Raw genomic sequence first — 14,767 nt, forward strand, 5'->3', positions numbered from 1 at the left:
CTGAGGAAGATAGATTAGATCCTCAATAGATTGGGAAAAATGAACCATAATCTGTCAACCTCGGACTTTTGTTCACTGGCTCTACTAGCAGATTATTAACTCTGTGCCTACCTCTCCGTGAAACAGGTTTTCAGTATTTGGCAGAGTCTCTTAACACTAAATGAAGTAGTTGGCTTCGTTAAGAAGCCGAATATGACCAAGTCTGGATAGATGTGAGCTACTATGAAACCTCGCGGTTGAAGTACTTCGGACCTACCTATACACAGCCTTTCGATATCTGGAAAATATCATCCTTATGAAATAAAGTTCTTGAGATTTTATCTGATGGCTTCTTTGGCTTATCATCATAGAGACAAATTTGCGCTGGAGTAATTATCATTGCTCATTTCATTGAATGATTTTCAGAATCAATCTGCAGAATCCTCATCTCCATGACTTACGACATATTTTCTTTTTTAACTTCGTAACTTCAAAGCACTTGAATGCAACTTCTAGAACTAGACAAACGATTGCCTTCGAGTATTCCGTAATGAGATAATACTCTGTTGATATAACCGTGGAGCACCTAACAATGTGGCTAGATTATACGAAGAAGTGAGTACTAAAACCATCATTTCATGTCGCGAGATTACTGGTAAAGGATTGAAATAGAGATATGGGTAAAGATTCGCAGGTTACAGTTACAGTAGGTCAAAAGGTAATCATGTAAATATTGTATTCAGAAAATAACAAATTCCAATGGCACTTATAGCAATTTTCCCATTATCTGAGTTTGGTTCATCGGAATTTGAATCAATTTGCATAGAAAAGAGTTCGTTAATAGAAAATTACAATTATTATGGAATGAAGCCGCTTTGCTCACCATTTTTCAAACAATTCTCAATCCTAAGAGAGAATATAATGATATATGTTAGTGGTATCTAATTTAAAGTAGGTATACAGTGTGCGATACCGAAAAAAAACAAGATCAAATATCTTCAAGACACATTTGTTGAGAAAAAAAATGTAAAAACAGGTAGCCTTTTGATTAACTATTAATTGTCTCGGTTCCGAAATAATCTTTCGAAATTCTACTCCATTTGTTACGGGTTCAATTATACTGATACCTCCTAGTTTACTCATAACTTTAATAGCGCTCTCGTAAGCCAAAACATTATAGAATGTATTAAATCATTCAGGATGAATAACTTGAAGTCACTCAGTGATCTTGCACAGCAGAAAAATATCTGAAATAAAGTCATATTTTTAAAAATGTTCAATCAGCACAAGAAGTACTTTACCTACTTTGAATGCTTTCTCATTCAAGATACCAGTTTAGTTCATTGTGGATTTCCGAAAAGAATAAGAACATTATCTGTTTTATCACCATTCCTTAACTTTCCATTTTCATATAGGTTAGTTTGTTATTGTTTGGATAGAGGTTATCTAAAAGATCCAACCCTGCTAAATATTCAAAATTTGACAGAAAGGATGTCATTCATCTTCAGTATTCTCAACTTTGATGAAATGTCACTAATATTCCTAGTTTGACCTCCAGAATCTATCTGTTTCCTTTTTCCTTTTTTATTGTGGGCTTATCAAAGTGGAACATGTGGTTCTGATTTTCTCAAGTTATAGAGGATTTTCTGAGTCTGAAAAATAAAAAGTAGTTGTAAAACCATCAAGAAAATTGTCATAGGATTGATATTTCAACCATCCAATGTGGATTTTGGTTTTCAACTAACCTTAAACGTTTCCTGACGAAACTCTCTCCGAGACCACCCTCCATCGAAGGTAGGTATTCTGCTGGGACACATTCTGGGGATTATCCTCTAATAAGTGCATTTCATATGTATTAATGAATCCACAGGTTAGTAACTTTTCTGTCTTTTCAGGTCTCTTTTTGTTTAGTACCTAGTTTTACGTTTTCTCTGTACGAAGGATATTACCAGCTCCCACATCATTATGTCCTATAGCTATACACCAATTTAGCTAGCATGCATGTTTAGAACTCTGCTTTACACCTAACCGCTTGAAGACAGCTTCATCCCTGCTTAGTAGATAGAGCTTGCTTGATTTCCTCTGCTAGTTACAGTACAGACTTCCCCCAATCCTGATAAACTGGACGGACCTTGTATAGAAAGCCGTTGTTGGGGATTGCAAAAGAAAGGACAACCTCCAAAGGAATATACAAGTAGGATCTACTTCATTTATTAATTTTGCCTTGTACAACTTTTGCTTCTTCTTAACATATAAGGAACATTTCATATCACCAAGAATATTCCGTGAACTCGTAAGAGCAAGTAGTGGTATTTTGTAGTTAGCACCTAGAACATAGTGAATATTAAATATTAATTATCAATTAACCTTATGCATTGAACTGACACCTTTATTATTTTAAATCAAAACTAGCTACTTACCAAGACGTCTGTGAACCAATAGTATATATACTAACGGGGAAAACATTCGTAAATAATATCATTCTTGTATTATTTGAAACATCTATTTATTGATATATATATATATATATATATTGTATTTATAATTGCAATTGCACATGCACCATATTGCAATTATTCAGACATTTGACAGTTTCTATTTAAGAATATAAAAATCGATCAGCTGATCGACCGTGGATTTATAGAGTAGAAGAATACGATCCGATATACCGACGGCCCTAACTTTCGGAAATTCTATCCAGGGTTACATTGTTACAGGAAAAGGGTATTTACCCAAAGAGGGAAATTAATAAATATTGTTTTTTTGTTATCTTTAGTTTCAAATAATTTATTTTACCCACCAACCCTCTACCGGCTGACTAATTTAGATTTTAGAGTTTTGTTTTTGAGTTATTTCTATTACGCCCCAATAATTTGATTTTCCATCTTAGTCGGCGTAATAAATTTGGCGCCCTACTTAGTGGTACTTTTCTTTTCCTTTTCACTGGTGACTACTTGTTGCATAGAAAAAAAAAAGCAAAAAGTAAATTGGACTTTCATAGAGTAATTTTTTTTGCTCATGTGTAATTTTTTTTTCTGTTTATTCTCTTTTGGTATTAGGTTATTTCAGTTCTGTGTGCGAAGTCATTTGGGTGACATTGAGTGTTGTTATTTTTGCGCATACTCAGTTTAAATTTTGATTTGATATTTATTTTCTTGTTTTTTTTCTTTTTTTGAAAGGGGCGGGTTTGCGTGCGTTTGTTTCATTGTTAGTAGGTATCCATACGTTTAGTTATTATTGGACTAGTGATCGTACGTTCGCTTATCACATAACTTGATATCGTACGGTTTTTACAATTTTAATTTTTTTAAAATTTTTTTTCTTTCACAATGGAAGTCAATCGTTTATTAGGTGACGAAATAGTTCATGAGCTTATGATCCGTAGTTTACCTGTTCAGCGTACAGTCGCAGAAAATAGAGCAACCCTAAGAGCGGCGTTAAGAAATGAAAAGGAGGGAGAGGCGTCTTCTCTTCCAGTCGTTATTCTTTCACCTCAGGAAGAATTTTATGTTTGTAATAGAAAGTTACTTAGTTTGGAAAATGACATTGATAACTTTGATATTACTAATCGAGTGAACGAGAATAAGCGTATTACGTCTCGGCTTAACCATGTCCGTCTCAGATTGATTAGAGTAGCGGTGAACAATGATGCTCACTTGGAGGAAAGAAAAAAGTTGTTACTTACACGATGTGGTCAACTTCTTAGCAACTTAGAATCGATCAATGAAAATTTAGAGTTGATGGAGTCGCACAACCCAGGAATGTCACAAGATGGTTCATTACTGAATGGAGTTAACGAAATTGGAGGACATATTTTGGATGAACAGAATCCTTTATTGCCTGAAGTGATATTAACAAACAATACTACTTTAAATAATAGATCAACCCGAGAGCTTGAAGCGGCACGGATAAATATGCAACGAACACTTACAGCTCTTCAAAACCAAGTGAATGAAGAAATTCCTCCGTTGATCGATTTCATCGAGGAAGAAGCTGATGTTCAACCTATTGGAAATGAAGCAATTAGAAACCAATCTCAACGGATTCAAGAACATGTTAACACTAATCCAATTGGAAATAGACCATTACGGGAAACTGTTAGATTCAGTACAGACGCAGGATTTTCTCTTTTAGGGCACAACCCAACCCGGCCTCGAAGTTTCTTCTCGGATATGGGAAGAGGGGAAGAAGTGCATGGACGCACCTCAGAAAATTATAAGGATTTAATGAATTCTACTCGAGATATCACTTCAAGACTTCGTAACCTCGCTTTTCCATCCGCTGATGATGCAATATTGGTTCATCAAAACCCAGAAGAGAGATTTCCGTATTTTGATGTATCAAGGTGGCGAATACACTTCGATGGGGAATCGAGTGTTACCAACTTTTTGGAAAAAATTGAGGAGCTTCGTTTATCCCGCGGAGTTACAAAACAGCAGTTGCTAAGATCTGCTCCAGAATTATTCACGAAGGATGCTCTTTTCTGGTTTAGAACGCAAAACTTCAAGTCATGGGATAACCTGGTGGAAAAACTGAAGAAAGATTTCCTTCCTTATGATTATGAGTTTGATCTCTGGGAAGAAATACGCAAACGCACTCAAGGTTCCAAAGAACGAGTGATGACTTTCGTGGTGGCAATGGAGAATCTCTTCAATAAATTAGGCCCGAATAAACCCTCCGAAGAAGTTAGAGTTAAAACTATTCGTCGAAATTTGCTTCCTTACATTCAGTCTCAGCTAGCCTTGGAGGCAATTGATTCAGTTTCGGATTTGGTAAGACTAAGTCGCACAGTGGAGGAAACTGCGATCCGTACTCAGAAATTCTGTCCACCTCCAATGAACTACAAACAAATGTTAGAGCCAGAACTTGCCTACCGAAAACCACCTGGTAGCTCAGCTATTTCAGTTGTAAGTACTGATTGTGGTAATTCAACAAGAGTCCCGAGTTCAAGATCTGATCCTGTTACCGAATCTTCTCAAAACTGTTCTCAACCTTCCACCTCTTTGATTTGTTGGAACTGTCAAAAATCAGGACATCGATTTAAGAAGTGCACACAACCACGTAAAAAGTTTTGTTTTAAGTGCGGACAAGCAGGCGTTATCGCAAGTACTTGCCAACAGTGTCCAAAAAACGGGCACAGAGGGTTGTGTTAGGGCAAACCCCACCCTCTTCTGAGAGCATAGCCCATTTAACCTCTACCAAAATAATAATTGACTTCGTCCTATCTCACGCTAAAAATGATGATAGACCATTTCTCAAAGTAGACATTTATGGGAAAGAATTCCTTTCTTTATTGGATTCTGGTTGTACTAGGACTACGTTAGGAAGTAAGGGATGGAACATTCTGAAAAATATTTGTCAGTTGGATAGAAGTGAGACACAGAAATGTACGGTTGCAAACGGAAAGGAGTGTAATATAATCGGAAGTATACGGGTTCCAATAAAACTTCGGGATCGCGTAATGACATTCGAAATTCTGGTTGTCCCTGAACTTCCCCACTATCTTATTTTAGGTATTGACTTCTGGTCGAAAATGGGAATTGTACCGGACCTTTACTCAGGAGAATGGACTTTCAGATCTGAGGAAGGTGTTGTAACAACAGAGACCTGTGCGATCCACAGTACAGATCATCTTACCCCTGCACAGCGCAAAATATTAGATGACCTAATAGATAGTACTTTCCGGTCAATGGGAGACAAATTGGGTTGTACTGATAAAGTCGAACATCATATTCGAACCAACTCCCCACCGATAAAACAAAGACACTATCCACTCTCCCCTACATTACAAAGGCAAGTTAACATTGAATTGGAGAAAATGTTGGCAGAGGGGATAGTGGAACCTTCCAATTCACCATGGGCATCTCCCATTGTTCTTGTGAAAAAGCCCGACGGTCAATATAGATTCTGCGTGAACTATAAAAAACTGAATGAAGTAAGTCTTCCTGATGCCTACCCTTTACCATTCGTTAGTTCTACACTTGATAAGTTACGAGATGCAAAATTTCTGACCACACTGGACATAAAATCGGCGTATTGGCACATTAAGGTGGCAGAAGCTTCCAGGCCCCTTACGGCGTTTGTTGTGCCAACTCGAGGACTTTTCCAGTTTTGTAGAATGCCCTTTGGTTTACATAACGCTCCAGCTACTTGGCAGCGATTTCTTGATGGAGTTGTGGGAGTGGACCTTGAGCAGTATGTGTTCGTTTATCTAGATGACGTGGTCATCTGTACTCCCACCTTCGATCAACACATCTCTGTTTTGAAAGAGGTTTTGTCTCGAATCATGGCCGCTGGATTGACCCTCAATAAAGAGAAATGTTGTTTTTGCAGACCAGAGTTGAAATATTTGGGATATGTTGTGAATTCGACCGGTTTATTGGTTGACCCTGGAAAAGTCGAGGCCATTATCCGCATTCCTACTCCTCGGAGTGTCTCTGAAGTAAGGAGGATAGTGGGTTTGACCTCGTGGTACCGTCGTTTCATACCCAACTTTTCAACTCTAACAGCTCCACTAACAGCTCTTTTGAAGAAGAATGCCAAATTTGTCTGGTCAGAGGAATGCGAGAGAGCATTAGATACAATTAAAGATCGGTTGATCTCAGCACCGGTCCTTTCCTGTCCCAATTTTGACCTACCATTCACCATACAAACGGATGCGTCAGATTACGGTTTGGGAGCGGTCCTATCACAACAGCACGAAGATGGCGAAAAGGTCGTGGCTTACCTGAGTCGTTCATTGACGAAGAGTGAACGTCGGTATACTACTACTGAAAAGGAGTGCCTTGCGGTGCTTTTCGCGGTGGAAAAACTTCGTCCTTATATCGAAGGATCGAAATTTTCAGTTGTAACTGACCACTATAGTCTGCGATGGTTGTTTCAGATCAAGGATCCAGTAGGGAGAATTGCGCGATGGGCACTACGTTTACAACAATATAATTTTGACATAATACATAGGAAGGGCAAAGAACACGTGGTACCTGACACTCTTTCTCGGGCGGTACCAATACTAGATGCAATTCTTGACGTGAACGATACAGAACAGACCCGTATAGATCATTCCAGTTCAGACAAGTGGTATTGTCGTATGGTTAATCAAGTCCAGAAATCTCCATCACGATATCCTCTATGGAGGGTAGAAACTAATAAACTCTATAAAAGAATTCGAGTGAAATACCCCAACCTGGATGACCCTTTAACCAAAGAATGGGTTCTAGTTGTACCCAAGGAAGAAAGGAAGGACCTCATTAGGGCTCACCATGATCCTCCAACTTGTGGACATCTCGGGTGTTTCAAAACCTTAGGACGTTTATCTCGATCATATTACTGGCCTAAAATGAAGACCGACGTAGCGAAATACATCCAGAATTGCGAAACCTGTTTGAGAACCAAGCCTGTTCAGAAGAAACCAGCCGGTCTAATGCTGAGTAAGACAACTACCGTATCTTATCCATTCCAGTTGGTATGTATGGATATAGTGGGACCCTTACCTAGAAGCTCCACCGGAAATAGTTACATTGTATCGGTATGTGACTGTTTCAGTAAGTTTTGCCTACTGTTTCCACTGAGAACGATTACTGCTACAAACGTTACCAGAATTCTAGAGGAACAAATTATCTTAGTATATGGTGCTCCTAATAAATTGATAACAGATAACGGACCTCAATTTAAAAGTAAACTATTTCGAAATGTAGTCAAGGAATATCAGATTACCCACTCCTTTACAGCCAATTATCACCCCCAAGCTAACCCCATTGAAAGAATACACCGAGTGGTCAAAACTATGCTCACGGCGTATGTCGGAGAAAATCATAAAGTTTGGGATAAATATTTAGCGAAAATTGCTTACGCAATCAGGTCGGCACGGCACGAAGTCACGGGAATGACCCCTAATTTCATTGTGTTTGGACGTGAGGTTAGCGTTTCTGGGAAAGATAATCCTGATACTGGAGATATTATAGAATTTAACCGAGAAGTAGATATTTCAACACGTAACGAGAATCTTAGAGAGGTTTTTCAAGATGTATCTCGAAGACTGAAGAAAGCATACGAGATCAGTAGAAAGGGATACAATCTAAGACGACGGGATGAGCGCTTTACTATATCACAGAAGGTTTGGAAAAGAAACCATGTCATCTCTGACGCGACTAGGGATTTCACAGCCAAGCTCGCTCCCAGGTTTGTAGGTCCGATGGTTGTGACTCGAATTGTGTCTCCATGGACTTATGAGCTTCAGGATGAGTTTGGCCGGGATTGCGGTATTTGGCACGCAAAAGATTTAAAAGCTCACCCCCCAGATTGTAACTGAAAATGAGTAGATTTTTTTTATTATTTCTTTCGAAATTAGTATAGGTAGTTATTACGAAGATTTTTTTTTTGGTTCAAAGAAGTTTTTTTTTTGAGAAAAAAAAACTTCTATCGGGAAAGAGGGGTGTGTTACGGGTTCAATTATACTGATACCTCCTAGTTTACTCATAACTTTAATAGCGCTCTCGTAAGCCAAAACATTATAGAATGTATTAAATCATTCAGGATGAATAACTTGAAGTCACTCAGTGATCTTGCACAGCAGAAAAATATCTGAAATAAAGTCATATTTTTAAAAATGTTCAATCAGCACAAGAAGTACTTTACCTACTTTGAATGCTTTCTCATTCAAGATACCAGTTTAGTTCATTGTGGATTTCCGAAAAGAATAAGAACATTATCTGTTTTATCACCATTCCTTAACTTTCCATTTTCATATAGGTTAGTTTGTTATTGTTTGGATAGAGGTTATCTAAAAGATCCAACCCTGCTAAATATTCAAAATTTGACAGAAAGGATGTCATTCATCTTCAGTATTCTCAACTTTGATGAAATGTCACTAATATTCCTAGTTTGACCTCCAGAATCTATCTGTTTCCTTTTTCCTTTTTTATTGTGGGCTTATCAAAGTGGAACATGTGGTTCTGATTTTCTCAAGTTATAGAGGATTTTCTGAGTCTGAAAAATAAAAAGTAGTTGTAAAACCATCAAGAAAATTGTCATAGGATTGATATTTCAACCATCCAATGTGGATTTTGGTTTTCAACTAACCTTAAACGTTTCCTGACGAAACTCTCTCCGAGACCACCCTCCATCGAAGGTAGGTATTCTGCTGGGACACATTCTGGGGATTATCCTCTAATAAGTGCATTTCATATGTATTAATGAATCCACAGGTTAGTAACTTTTCTGTCTTTTCAGGTCTCTTTTTGTTTAGTACCTAGTTTTACGTTTTCTCTGTACGAAGGATATTACCAGCTCCCACATCATTATGTCCTATAGCTATACACCAATTTAGCTAGCATGCATGTTTAGAACTCTGCTTTACACCTAACCGCTTGAAGACAGCTTCATCCCTGCTTAGTAGATAGAGCTTGCTTGATTTCCTCTGCTAGTTACAGTACAGACTTCCCCCAATCCTGATAAACTGGACGGACCTTGTATAGAAAGCCGTTGTTGGGGATTGCAAAAGAAAGGACAACCTCCAAAGGAATATACAAGTAGGATCTACTTCATTTATTAATTTTGCCTTGTACAACTTTTGCTTCTTCTTAACATATAAGGAACATTTCATATCACCAAGAATATTCCGTGAACTCGTAAGAGCAAGTAGTGGTATTTTGTAGTTAGCACCTAGAACATAGTGAATATTAAATATTAATTATCAATTAACCTTATGCATTGAACTGACACCTTTATTATTTTAAATCAAAACTAGCTACTTACCAAGACGTCTGTGAACCAATAGTATATATACTAACGGGGAAAACATTCGTAAATAATATCATTCTTGTATTATTTGAAACATCTATTTATTGATATATATATATATATATATATTGTATTTATAATTGCAATTGCACATGCACCATATTGCAATTATTCAGACATTTGACAGTTTCTATTTAAGAATATAAAAATCGATCAGCTGATCGACCGTGGATTTATAGAGTAGAAGAATACGATCCGATATACCGACGGCCCTAACTTTCGGAAATTCTATCCAGGGTTACATTGTTACAGGAAAAGGGTATTTACCCAAAGAGGGAAATTAATAAATATTGTTTTTTTGTTATCTTTAGTTTCAAATAATTTATTTTACCCACCAACCCTCTACCGGCTGACTAATTTAGATTTTAGAGTTTTGTTTTTGAGTTATTTCTATTACGCCCCAATAATTTGATTTTCCATCTTAGTCGGCGTAATACATTGTTGGAATCATATTTGTTTAATTCATGTATCACTTAAATTTTTATGGGGGAATGTGTGTCGATAGAAAATCCTAAAAACGTTTGTACGACTTACTCCTGATGCTTGGAAAAAATTGGTGTTGAAGACGTGTGATTTAATATGAATTCATAATATATTCAAGTAGTACTTTATTGTGAGATTTCCACTGAACAATTTACAAAACCGCAACACGTGTTTAACTATACAATAGTATTCTCAGGCGTGTTTACAATGATGAACACACAGTATGAACACGCCTAAAGAAGCTATTGTACAGTGAAACACATGTTGCGGTTTTGTAAACTCTTCAGTGAAAAACTCACAATAAAGTATCACTTAAATTACTGAAAAATGTTCCATTAAGGCAACTTGGCCTAGAATTGCCTAGTTGTTGATTATTCTCGCACGGTACAATTATTATAAAAAAATTATACTTTTGACAAAATTATTTCCCGAAAATTAATGAATATTATTCTCTTTGTTTATGCAATACAAATATTGTGAATTTTCATGTAAATCTAGGTATCATCTAGACAGTGGGACAAATTGGAGTTTGTTGCCCAACAGTTTCCCATTTACAGAGCAAAACTAACATACTTGAAGAAGTAATAGTATTTGATATAAGATCAATACTATTTGATATAAAAAACATAAATGACTTAGAGGTACGCACGAGACTTATTTTTGATTTCCAAATACTGCAACAAAAAATATCGATGTTAGTAGAGAGCTTGTTCGCATTACGACACATCAGATTGATTGGTGATTTCAACATTGAGTTAGTTTTTGCCCTTTTGTATAAAAAAGTATTGATGTGCCTAGAAGATATTCTTGGAACAAAGATATCAATTTCTGATAATAGTACAGGACAATCCAGTTTGCCATTCAATATCTTGTATAGAAATAAAACAGATGCCTGATTTCTTTTTTTTCTAAGGCTACAAAGTCAAATCTGCATAGCAGATCAGGGTAATCACAGTTTTTTGGAGGATAAGTTCCGGTCATTCTAAAAGTTAGAAATTTTATAAACTTCTTTTGGACTCTATCAATTGCTGATGTGTATTGATGGTATATGTGATTCCATATAATGGATCCATATTCCAGATTTGGCCTCACCAGACTGAAATACAGAGAGGTCAAGGTTACCATATTATGAAAATTTGTGCAGTTTCTTATTATAAAACCGTATGCGCGGTAAGATGAATTTATAATATGATTAATACGGTAGTTGAAAGTTAGTTGATGATCAAAATAGATTCCTAGATCCTTAATATTCTAGCTCTTTCCAATGTAATGTTGTCGTATGGTAAGGAAATTCTAGTGTATTAAGTTTTCTACTGAAGGTAACAATTTTACATTTAGATATATTCAAATGGAGGTGATTCTTGAGACAACAATTTTGTAAAAGATCAATCTCCTTTTGCATGATGTTACAATCAACTAAACTGTTTATAGATGTATGCAGTTTCAAATCATCAGCAAACATTAATTTATTGCAAGTTATTGAGTTGCACAGATCATTAATAAATAGTAAAAACAATAAGAGACCAATATTGGATCCTTGTGGGACTCCGCTGGTTGCTAAATACACATCTGAAGAAAAGCCGCGATACTATACGTATTGATTACGTCCGCTAAGGTATGATTCCAAAAGTTGACAATAAATTTCATTGAAACCCATGCAAGAAAGTTTACAAATTAGTAACTTATGGCTGACCCTATCGAATGCTTCAGAGAAGTCCGTGTACACCACATCTACTTGCCCTCTACGGTCTAACGATTCACATAAATATTGATCAAAAACAGCTAAATTGCTGATGGTGGATCTAGAATTCACAAAACCATGTTGGTGATCAGATACTATTTGTCGAGAGGATCGATAGATACGACTATACAGAATTGCTTCTAGAAGCTTGGCAAAGTTGTTTAGGATTGAAGTAGGTCTATAATTATTGATTTCATTTCGATCTTGAGCTTTATGCATTGGACAAACCTTGGCAGTTTTCCAAAGTTCAGGAAAAACTGACGTTCTCAAGATAAGAATAAAAAGAATTTGTAGGGGATAAATTAGTACTCTCAGACAGTCTGAAGTCATCTTATTTTTTCAATTTTCTTCCAGCTTCTAATATTTCTAACCCTGTTATTGGTTCCACACTAACTTCTATTGAGCTGTTAGGTTCGAAGTTGAAAACAACGTTTTCTTCATCAGTCTAGGGTGATAAATAGTCATTTTAAAAAATCTACTATAATCATAAACAATTGATTGTGGGTTGTTATAGGATTCACCCTCATAAACCATCTGGCCTGGAATTCTTGTACTATTATTTTTATTGTCCAGAAGTTTTTTGGATTAACTATCAATTCGTTTTCAATACTGTTTATATACGATGTATATACTTCTTTGACTTTCTGTTCAATGCTTTTTCTAGTTCTGGAGAATTATTGGTAATAACACATATTTTTGTTGCTTTGTACTTTCTATGTGATTTAGCTTTTTCTTCAATAAGTTTTGTTATGTCACTCGTATACCAAACTGGATAAACATTTCTAAAAATTTTTGTGGGTGGAACATGAGCATTTAGAATTTCATAAAACTAATTGTAGAAACTATTTACACCAGTGTTTACCTCAGATGAGTCTTCTAAAAAGTTCCAATCTGTGTTCAAAAATTCATTATATAGTGACACATAATCAGCTTTTCTGAAGTTGAATGATCTGTTATTCATATTTGTACTGAATTTATTAGGTTTTGTAGTAAGACCATGAAGTTCAATTGAAATGGATGGGTGGTGCAGGTCTTCATTCACTAACGCAATAAATTATCGGTTCACAGCACAGTCAATATTACTTATTACCAAATCTAAGAGTCTGTCATATTCACTCAAAATGCGGTTACATTGTTTCATATTAAAGGATGATAACATATTTGTGGTTGTGAGAGTTTTTCTATCTTCCATATTACCAACAAGAAAGTGTGTACAATTAAAATCTCCCAAAAATAAGACTCTGTCGAAATTCATTTCACCTCAACCTTCTACAACTTCAATAAAATTATCAAATTCATCTATTGTTAACGATGGAGAAATATAAACAATGACTACCAGAAAAGAACAGATTGATATAGTGCACTTACAAGCCAAGAAGTCAATACTAGGAAAGTTTTCTTCAAATTTGAAGGTGTCAGCAATTTTAGAATTGTAATGACTGGTAAGTAAGATCAAACGAAAAACTATCACACACTAAGGATATCTTATGCGGCGTTCCACAAGAATCAGTACTGGGCCCGATTCTTCTTATTTATGTAAATGACCTGGTTACTCTCTCAACTCAAGGAATTTTTATCATCTTTGCGGATAACACCACGCTCCTTTGGCATGGAAAAAATATTTCTAATATGAAAGAAACTGTCTCTAGTGATTTAGAAGTTGTGAAAAAATGGTGTGACGCTAACTACTCGTGCTTTAATATTAAAAAAAAACAAACCTACTCACCTTCAGCTGTAATATTAACAATTTATACTTGAATGGACAAATTCTTGAGAATAAAAAGCAATCCAAATTCCTGGGAATCTTCGAATAGTTTCAAATGAACTAAGTTCATCCACAACAAAAATGGTACATCATTCCCTGATTGTGTCCCACCTGAGATATGGTGTTGCCTTCTGGCGATTTTGCAGTCAACAACTTTTTCATTCAGTGTTTGTTTTGCAAAAGCGAGCGGTTAGGTACAAGGTGGGAGTGCGTGAGTCATGCAGACCATTATTTTTGAGAGAAAAAATTCTTACTGTTACTTGTATTTTCATACTTGAAACTGTTTGCCTGATTTACAGAAACCATAATATGGTTGGAACTCCGGAACATAGAAATTACATAATCCGGCAAGTAACTGAATATAAAATACATCTTCCTGTTCCAAAAACAAGCCAGACAAAGTATTCTTCAATTTATGAAAGTAAAAAGTTGTATAATCACATACCTTACGAAATTAGGAAGGAAAAAAGCTATGGAAAGTTCAGAAATCTTGTTAAAAATGCCCTTGCAACTAAAGCGTACTACAATCTTGATGAATATTACAATGGAACTTTGCTGTAATTTAATATAGGTGTCTTTTTTTGTTGTTTATATTGACACATATACTTTGAATTATATTTTATACTGGGATATATGTTATTGCCATGACATGTGAACTATCTATTAGATATGTGAAATAAGTTTTGCTCAAATTGTGTTTCTGTGTATTCGTGTTTTTGAATTGTTTCTTTTTATTATTCTTTGAAGTGCTATATATACCTGATTTTTCAACAAGCTTTGTCAATGAGATTGTATTTTTTGGACAATAAAGCATATGTCTATCTATCTATCTATCAAACAAGATAGATGAAAACTGATGGCTCTGTCTGAGGGTTAAATTTTATAAAATTATGACAATTCAGTAGAAATGTTCGGGTGAGACAGTTTTTGGATGAACGTTTTCCAATGCGTTGGATCGGCAGAAGGGGTCCAGTGGAGTGGCCAGCTAGATCACCTGATCT

At 35.9% G+C, this 14,767-nt stretch overlaps 1 long non-coding RNA gene across 1 annotated transcript; it reads right to left on the reverse strand.

The window, feature by feature from the left end:
- Window positions 1-1,107: 1,107 nt before the first annotated feature.
- On the reverse strand, window positions 1,108-2,540 carry LOC141483381 (uncharacterized). Its single transcript, XR_012466058.1, has 3 exons — window positions 2,400-2,540; window positions 1,281-2,306; window positions 1,108-1,226 (listed from the first exon to the last, which is right to left on the reverse strand). It is a non-coding gene; the product is annotated as an uncharacterized lncRNA (long non-coding RNA).
- Window positions 2,541-14,767: the final 12,227 nt, after the last annotated feature.

Source organism: Leptinotarsa decemlineata, unplaced genomic scaffold, assembly GCF_025532065.1.
Source record: "Leptinotarsa decemlineata unplaced genomic scaffold, Ldec_3_MD MMD2_tig00003335_RagTag_RagTag, whole genome shotgun sequence".
Taxonomy (NCBI): domain Eukaryota; kingdom Metazoa; phylum Arthropoda; class Insecta; order Coleoptera; family Chrysomelidae; genus Leptinotarsa; species Leptinotarsa decemlineata.